General features: G+C 36.6%; 1 long non-coding RNA gene across 1 annotated transcript; it reads left to right on the top strand.

The window, feature by feature from the left end:
* The first annotated feature begins 8,301 nt into the window (after positions 1-8,301).
* On the top strand, positions 8,302-9,351 carry LOC114405490. The gene is made up of 3 exons (XR_003665245.1): positions 8,302-8,480; positions 8,738-8,772; positions 9,330-9,351. It is a non-coding gene; the product is annotated as an uncharacterized LOC114405490 (long non-coding RNA).
* The last annotated feature ends 481 nt before the right edge of the window (positions 9,352-9,832 follow it).

Here is a 9,832-nt window from a genome sequence, read left to right as displayed (position 1 = left end):
AAGTAATGTGTCCTCTTCCAAGACATTTAAAGCACTTTATAGAGCTAGTTTTCTCTTGCATACTAGCCTTAGGGGCTTGCTTTTCTATTGTCTTTCCCTTATCATCTTTGGGCTTAGAAGGTGTCACCCCTAAGATGCCTTGACCTTGGTCTTTCTTTGGATAAGAGTGAGAGACATAAGATTTTGAAGTAGACATCTTTTTAAGTTGTTGCTCTACCCTTATTTCCCAATCTATGTTAGCCTCTACATTGTCCTTCCCATGGAAGTATGAGAGTTTAATGTTAGCCTCTTGAGGCTTTCTTTCCTTTTCTCTTCTATGGGAGTGAGGTCTAAGATGTGACCTATGCCTTCCTTCGTAATAGTCACGAAGTTCTTCACTTAGGCTTTTGCAAGAGTTATGACTTCTATAGGAGGCATGTTTTTCTCTTTTCACTTGTTTCATTATTTTTCTTCTTTCTTCCTCTCTTATTTTCTTTCTTTCATCTTGACTTATTTCTTTCACTCTTTTTTTTCCTTTTTCTTTTCTCTCTTGTTTTTCTTTCCATAACTTTAGGGAACTCAACTCATCTAAGATTCTAGATAAAGGGTCTGTATGACTAGTACCCTCGCCATTAACACTAGATGAATGATGACTCATGTTGGTTCCTAAGTTGCGGTTCTTTCTTGTTGGAGGTTTGAAAACAAAAGGTAAAATAAATTATGGTTAAAACTATCCAAAATAAAAGATAAGGTAAAAAACTAATTGGTAAAAGGAAACCTATCTAGGCGGTTTGACAATGGAAGGTAAAGGAAATAAGCTTTGAAAGTAAGCAAGAAATGTAAACTAGGCGAATCCTAAGAGTGTTTGGATGACCAAATTCAAGGTTCCCAACAAAACACTCACTATCCTAGGGAAAAAATTGCCTAAAATTATTACACACAAATGGAAGTTTGGTAACCTATTGGAGGCTCCCAACACACTTCCAATGAAAGGCCTTTTTGTTACAAAACTTGAAAGCAATGAAGGTAAGTAAATTGCAAATTACAAAATTAAAAAACGGTCCTCAATTTTGGTGGTTGTTCTCTCTTTGGTGATTCACTCAATTTGGAGTGCTTCTTAGTCCAATAGCTCTTAAGGTGGTTGGCCCCTTGCTTCTTGACTCAGATTCTTCAAGGGATGACACCAATCCTCCTTTCCAATTCCCTATATGGCAACTCACAAACAAGGAAACAAAGAGACAAGCAATAACCAAAGACCAAAAAAAATGAAATGAAAGATAAACCAATGGAGTTTTTAACAAGACAATTTTTCAAGGATTATTCAACAATTAAAGCAATGAAAAGGACATAGAAGCAAGCTAGGACTAAAAGAGAAACTTAGAATGGCTCTAGAGTAGAGTAAAAAAAACTAAAAAAAAAACAGACTCAACAAACCTCTAGCTTTGGCACTTGTCTTCACACTAATTTTCAATTGAAATTTCCAATTATAGAATAAATTTTGAGCCAAAACAACAAGCACACTTCCCTTTCACCCTTTTTTTTTTCTGGATACTGATTTTCCTGCCAACTTGTGTGATTTTTTTTATTTTTTCATTTTATCCAAATCACTTGTTTCTTTTTTTCTAACTTTTTTCCAGATGTCTAGAAAATTCAGTAAAAATTTCAGCTCAAAATTCGAAGTAACCAATTCTCAGTAATTTTTACAAGTTTGTATGTCCAAGCTGCCAGCACCAGCGATTTTTTTTTAAGCATGGTATATTGATTGCCTTGGGCTTACTTTCAACCTTCCTATGTATGTTGAACTCACTAGTATTGTTTACCACAGTTTTAGGAGTTCAATATTCACTTAGGATCAACATTTCAGCCAGCAATTCAATCACCAAAACTCAAATTCACAATAGACACAATCATAAAGAAACCTAAAAGTTCAAGAAAAGGTTCACAATCAAAGACTCTCTAAGAATTTTGCATGAACATGTTAAGGACTAATTAACATGAAAGATTTGACTCAAATCAAATAATAGGCTAAAATAATTTCATACACTCATGAACAAATGAGTTAGACAAAGAAACAAGAAAATAAAATTCAGCACAACATAAGAAATCTTATGTGACAAGTTTCATGACTAGACATGACTTCTATGACAAAACTACAACAGGTGAACAAGTCACTCTAGATTTTTGAGGTTTTCTTCTACTTTTATATTTTTTTAAGAATTTTATGATTTAGGTTTCAGCCACAAAAAATAACAAGACAAAACTCAAAGGAACCTAAACTCAACACAATTCATGGTTCAAGAACAAGAACAAGAAATTTGAACCATAGAAAATCAAATGTAGCTTCTATAGCAAGTTTAATCAATGGAAACTCTAAAGAATCAAGTTAACAACATTTAGCACAAGACATATGAGGAGATACATGGAGAAAAAATGAAGAAACAACAATGGAAGAGAAGGTAAAGCAAAAAAAATTAATGGAGATTTAAGGAGCACCTACTTGAAGCTCTTGTGCTCTGATTACCACTTGATGGAAGCTTGCTTGTGGAGCTTCTATGGAGGCTGGATCTTTGAGCTTCAATGAGGTCCTTCAATGGTGATTTTTCACCATGGAGATGCAGCGGAAGGCAAAGGAGAAGAGGAGAAGGGAGGCGCCATCCACTAGGGAATAAGCCATGGAAGAAGGAGCTTCACCACCAAGATGAGCCTTGGATAAGAAGCTTGGAAGGATGCTTCAATGGAGGAAAAGAAAGAGGGAGAGAAAGAGAGAGGGGGGAGCACGAAATTGAAGGAATAAAAGAGGGGGAGAAGTAGAACTTTGAAGTGTGTCTCATAAGACTTTCATTCATCAAAGTTACAACAAGTGTTACACATGCTTCTATTTATAGACTAGGTAGCTTCCTTGAGAAGCTTTCTTGAGAAAACTTCCTTGAGAAGCTTCTTTGAGAAAACTTCCTTGAGAAGCTAGAGCTTAGCTACACACACCCCTCTCATAACTAAGCTCACCTCCTTGAGAAGCTTCCTTAAGAAGATTCCTAAAGAAGCTAGAGCTTAGCTACACACACATCTCTAATAGCTAAGCTCACCTCCTTGAGATGAGAAGCTAGAGCTTAGCTACACACCCCCTATAATAGCTAAGCTCACCCCCATGACAAAAAAAGATGAAAATACAAAAAAAAAAGTCCTTACTACAAAGACTACTCAAAATGCCCCGAAATATAAGGCTAAAACCCTATACTACTAGAATGGCCAAAATACAAGGCCCAAATGAAGGAAAAACCTATTCTAATATTTACAAAGATAAGCGGGCTCATACTTAGCCCATGGGCTCAAAATATACCCTAAGGCTTATGAGAACCCTAGGGCCTTCCCTTGGATCTCTAGCCCAATCTACTTGGAGTCTTCTACCCAATGCCCTTGCGGGATAGGATTGCATCAAGCAGGCTTCACCGTTCCCGCGGATACTTCAGCTCTTAATGCATCTTAAGAAAAAGAGTTGAAGAAAAATAAACAGAAAAATTCAAAGGCGTTGTTCACCTTGCAACAAGCAGTGTCTGATCCAATTTTCCCAAGAATTATGGGAGCTAAGACTGCTAAAGAAGCGTGGAACACATTGCAGGAGGAGTTTCAAGGAAGTGTTAAGGTACGTGCCGTTAAACTTCAATCTCTAAGAAGAGATTTTGAACTATTGAAGATGAAGGAGTCTGAGACAGTTAAAGATTACTATTCTAAAGTTAAAGAAATAGTTAATCAAAAGAGAGATTTTGGGGAAGATATTCTAGACAAGAAAATTGTTGAGAAAATTCTAATTACTATGCCCCAAAAGTTTGACCCAATTGTGACAACGATTGAGGAAACCAAAGATCTGTCCACTCTATCAGAGATAGAACTTGTGGACTCTCTTGAAGCATATGAGCAAAGACTATATAGGCATAAAGAAGATACACTTGAAAATGCCTTCCAGTCAAAGTTTAAATTTCAGCCCCAAAACAAAGAAAATAGAGGAAAGAAAAATTATGGAGAAACTTCCAGAAGAAGATAAGGTTTTAGGAATTTCCTTAAGAACAAAACAGATAAAAATCCTCCATGCAATATATGCAAAAGGCAAGGCCACACAGAGAAAAATTGTTGGTTCCGTAATATGCCACAATGCAACCATTGCAAGAAGTTTGGTCACGTAGAGAAAAATTGTCGCAACAAAAATAGGCATCAAGCCAATATCGCAGAGGAGCATGATCAAGAACAATGTATGGTCTATGCCACTCAAGACTCAATAAAAGAAAAGGGAGGAAGCTGATACTTGGATAGTGGATGTAGCAATCACATGGCCAAGGATGAGACTATTTTCAAAAGCATTGACGAGTCTGTCAAAGTCAAAATTTGACTGGGAAATGGAAGTGTGGTTGAATCAAAAGGCAAAGGCACTGTCATGGTGGAGACAAATAAAGGTACACAATTCATCCATGATGTCTTACTAGTTCCCAGCCTAAAAGAAAATCTTCTATGCATTGTCCAAATGATGGAGAGAGGCTACACACTTCACTTTGAAGGAGGTGTACGCAAAATCTTAGACAACAAAAATAAAAGGTCTGAGATAGCCCAAGTAAAGATGAATAAGAGCAATACAACTTATAGTCGCATATTCTCCTCAACAAAATGGAGTGTCCGAGAGAAAGAATCGCACAGTTATGGAAATGGCTAGAGTGATGCTCAAGGAGAAGGGATTACCTAACACATTCTGGGCTGAAGCAGTCTACACTGTTGTTTACATACTCAACAGATGTCCAACTAAGTCTGTAAAAGACAAGATTCCAATTGAAGCTTGGAACGAGAAGAAGCCATCAGCAAAGCACCTAAGGGTCTTTGGATCTATATGCTACATTCATTTTCCAGACGTGAAGAGGCACAAGCTTAAAGACAAGACTATACGAGGTATCTTCCTTGGGTATAGCAATATCTCTAAGGGCTACCGTGTCTACAACTTGCAAACTAAGAAACTTGTCATCAGTCGAGATGTTAAAGTTGATGAGTACGCTTCTTGGAATTGGGATGAAGAAAAAGTGGAAAAGAACGTTCTTATACCTGCTCAACTACCTCAAGAAGAAGCTGAGGAAGAAGACCCAGGTGAACCACCTTCACCTCCACCACAACAACAAGATCAAGAACTATCATCACCAGAGTCTACTCCAAGACGAGTAAGATCTTTGGTGAACATATATGAAACTTGTAACTTGGCCATACTTGAACTTGGAAGCTTTGAAGAAGCGTCAATGCAGGAAGTATGAGTCAAGGCAATGGAAGAAGAGATACAGATGATCAAGAAAAACAACACATGGGAGTTAGTAAATCGTCCCCATGAAAAAGATATCATTGGGGTTAAGTGGGTCTATAAGACAAAGCTCAACCCTGATGGCACCATACAAAAACACAAGGCGAGGCTATTAGCTAAGGGTTACTCACAGCAACTTGGAATTGACAACAATGAGACATTTGCACCAGTAGCTCGTCTTGATACCATAAGAGCTCTAATAGCTCTTGCGTCACAAAAAGGATGGAGTATCCATCAACTAGATGTCAAATCCGCCTTCCTTAACGGCGTACTTGAAGAAGATATCTATGTGGGGCAGCCACAAGGATTTATGCCTGAAGGCAAAAGAAAGCAAAGTGTTAAGACTAAGAAAAGCACTCTACGGTTTGAAGCAAGCACCTCGAGCATGATATAGCAGAATCGATCAGTATTTCATGGATCGAGGATTTAGGAGGAGCAAGAGTGAGCCTACACTTTACATCAAGTCTCAAGCTACACGGCCTGACATAATGTATGCTACAAGTCTTCTATCAAGATTCATGCAAAGCCCAAGTCAAATACACTTTGTAGCAGGAAAAAGAATTTTGAGGTATCTACAGGAACAAAAGAGTTCGGTATATGGTATACTACCGAAACCAACTCAGAATTACTTGGCTACACCAACAGTGATTGGGCAGGTTCGACAGATGACATGAAGAGTACCTTTGGCTATGCTTTCTCACTAGGATCGGGAATTTTCTCTTGGGCGTCGAAGAAGCAAGCTACAGTAGCACAATCAACAGCAGAAGCAGAGTACGTGGCAACCGCTGAAGCAACGAGTCAATTTATATGGCTTCATAGGATACTTGAAGACATGGGAGAAAAACAAGATGAACCTACTAAAATCAACTACGACAACAAATCAGCAATTACAATGGTGAAGAATCCAATTCATCACAGCAAAACAAAACACATAGCAATCAAGTATCACTTTATCAGAGAAGTTGAAGCAACTTAAGAGATCAAACTCGACTACTGCAGAACAGAAGTTCAAATTGCAGACATATTCACGAAGGCGTTGCCGAGACCAATATTTGAATAATTACGAGCTATGCTCGGAGTCACAGAAATTTGCATCAAGGAGGAATTCTGAAATTGCAACAAATTTCTAGAATATTCTTAAATATAATATGTATGAAAATGGTAGAATATCCTAGAACTATAGTGTGTATGAATATGGTAGAACAATCTAGAACTATAATGTGTATGAATATGGTAGAACAATTTAGAACTATAAGTGTATGTATAAGATAGAAGAACTTAGAACTATCATGATACTAATCTATCATGAAAACTCTAGAAAAACCTAAAGTAATGTAGAAACATTCACCATCATTGAGAGGTTGTCGAATTGAGCCTATAAATAAGCAATTAGTATGTTGTAATTGATAATCCAAAAAATCAATGACATAGCCTTCTTTCTAAAACAATTCTCTAAAACTATCAACTATCAATTATCAACTATCAACTATCATCTGACCAACTACCAACGTGCGTGGAATATGGAGATTTTCAATGATAAGAAATGACAACGTTGGTTACTTAATTATAAATCAAGCAAAAATAACATATGATATTGCTTTCTCTCCTTCCCCCAATTCAATGGCTCAGAAGCAACCGCTTACAGTATCTTGGTCCCTACCACTTTACCAGCAGAGAACTCAATCAAGTTGAATGTGGATGGTACACTACTAAAAATGCTATTATTTACGTCGTTGATTCTAAAACGGTTCTAGAGAACCGTCTTAGAAAGTTTTGTGGTGACAATTTTGTAATAAAATCAAACACAACAACGACGTTTATGTAGAACCGCCTTTGTTGAGTGTGCAGGATGGCAGAGTGGTAATTTTGTACTACGGTACAAAGGTGTTTTCCTACCACCCATCTTTGTTTGCTTAGTCATTTATATTCCTTAGCTTCACCACTAACCCACGCGACAAAAAGCCCTAGCTAGCTGCCGCTCCAGTGACATCGTCGCATCATGCCCTCCGTGAACCCCAGGCCACTCCGTAGTCTTCCATGCCCGTCCGCTGTCATCGCAGACAGTGTTCCACTTCTTCATCGAACTTGCCAGTTGTCATTGACCTCTCTTTCTTTCCCTTTCCTTTTTCTCCATATCTCACAACTCTTCACCTCACCGCGTCATTCGCATGCTGAGACAGAAACCACCGAACATTGAATCATGATTCGCAGTGTATGATGAGAGCTTCAGAGCTATTCCACTCCAGAAGGCATCGATTGGGACGAAGTGCTCTCGATCTAGGGCTTGACACCGAACTCAAGCCGCTGATTCTCTCCGCCGCCTCTGTCACCACCCGGTACGTACATTTCCTTTTCTTTTTGCGATATTCCACTAGTTACAATTTGAAATTTCTTATATTTATTAAATTATTATTATTATTAGGAGCGGAAATTGAAATTGATGTTAGTGTGTTGAGGTTGTGGCTATTAATTTTGCGGTTTTTAGGAGCATGCATCTGATAGAATTGTTAGAGATATGGATTTACAGCTTTTGCAGGCACATGGTAAGGAAGCCTCTTCATGACCCGAGCTAAAGCTGATCTTGAACTAAGAATTTACCATCTGATTTATTAGGGAACAAGATTCATAATCCAAGACTTGTTCCTTTGAATTTTTTCTTTGTTGTTTTTTGTTTTGTACTTTGACATGGGTGGATTCCTAACCCTCTTTCTAATTTTTTTTTTCCGTTTTGTAGTGTCTGTGCAGCTGTACTCACCATTTCGACCAGCTGTTGACATAGCAGAAGTATTTCTTTGGATGATGGCAATTCTTACAATATTGTGTGCATCATATTGGTCAGCTAGGACAACCCGAGAAGCAGTTATTGAACAAGATAAGCTACTAAAGGTATGCTTTTCCTATTCTTTTAGTATTTTCTCAATTTGGATTCTCATTTCTTTTCTTAATATGTTGTTGATGCTACTACTGACTGTTAATTTTTTCTTTTTTATAGGATGCTTTAGATGAAATCCCAAACACTAAATATGCTAGTGTTAGTGGAGTTGTAAACATGAATGTGAAAGCTGCAGTGCTTTTTGTTGTATTTGCTTTGTGTTTCCTGTTTATGCTTTACAAACTGATGTCGTCATGGTTCATTGACGTTTTGGTTGTTCTCTTCTGTATTGGTGGTATTGAGGTATGAACTTCCACTAAATCAGTCTAAAATTTGATATTTTTGCATCTGTGAGGGAAAAAAAAATCTATTACCTATTATATCTATGTAGGAAAAAGAAGCCAACAATTTAATGTCTATGACATTGCTGCATGAGTGCATTTTATAAAAATTCTCTGTTTCCATAACCGAATTCAAATTCTGTCTTTCCTGCTATTGCCAATTTTCCATGTTATTCGCTGCCAAGTCATCGCTAACCACATTTTTTCTTGTATGTGTAGGGCTTGCAAACATGCTTGGTTGCTCTTTTGTCCAGGTGTGGTGTATCATCTTAAATGAATGTTATTAATAATTTTTGGTCTTAGTATCCATTTATCAAGGTTACCATATTTTATTTTTTAAATCAATTCCTCTTTAATTATTTGAGAAGCTCAAATTGGATCCGGGGAGAGTTGACATGTGTTTTATGACAATAACAAATCCTGTTGGAATTTGGATGGGTTGCCTTTTTTATTTCATGATCAGCTTGATTTCTTCAGCATTAAAAGAATTATCTTACCTTTTCATTTAAATGTATATTTCATTAATTATTTTCAAAAAGTATATTATATTATATAAATGTTTCAAATGATATAGGATCAGCATGCTTTAATACCTTGTACTGGTGAAAATCATGTCATAAGGTAAATTAGTCTCTTCTTTCCTCAAATTTGAGAGTAATTTTCAAATTTCAAACATTGATGATGTTGTGTTCTAGAATGTTTGAGTTTCCAATCTTGCATTCTTTTATGTCCTTTTTAATTGAAGTTGTCATTATGTTCCTCACTTCCTCCACAATGTTGTAGAAGAATCTTATTTTGTTTTCCTGTGCAGGTGGTTCAAGCATGCTGAAAAGTCATACATCAAAGATAGTCACTGTCCGTTTAATCATAATTTCTTTTTCATTGGTTGTTCCAACAGGGAATTGCACTGATAATCACAGTTCTACAGATTGTACATGTACCAAATCACAGTTCTTGAATACTGTTACTTTTCAGTAAAATACAGCTAATACTATTCCGCTACCAACATACACTCGTCAACAAAAATACAAAATGTACAAATACTATCTTTTTTTTTAACCTCTTAAATATTTTTCTTTGCATCTTTAATTAATGATACGTTTCATTTCATTTTCCTCTTAAATATCTTTTTTTTAACCTCTTAAATATTTTAGTCTTTAATTTTATTATATTTAATATTATCATTTATAAAATTTATTATTGATTGGGACTTTTTAATTTTTGGACTTTGGATAATTTTGTTATTGTGTAGTTGGATGAGCTGAGGCAAATATATGAGGAACAGCCGGAATTTCTGGAAGAGGTGACTTTTGG

Source organism: Glycine soja, chromosome 3 (assembly GCF_004193775.1).
Source record: "Glycine soja cultivar W05 chromosome 3, ASM419377v2, whole genome shotgun sequence".
Classification (NCBI taxonomy): domain Eukaryota; kingdom Viridiplantae; phylum Streptophyta; class Magnoliopsida; order Fabales; family Fabaceae; genus Glycine; species Glycine soja.
The sequence above is the reverse complement of the archived record's forward strand: the minus strand, read 5'-3'. Positions and strand labels throughout refer to the sequence as shown.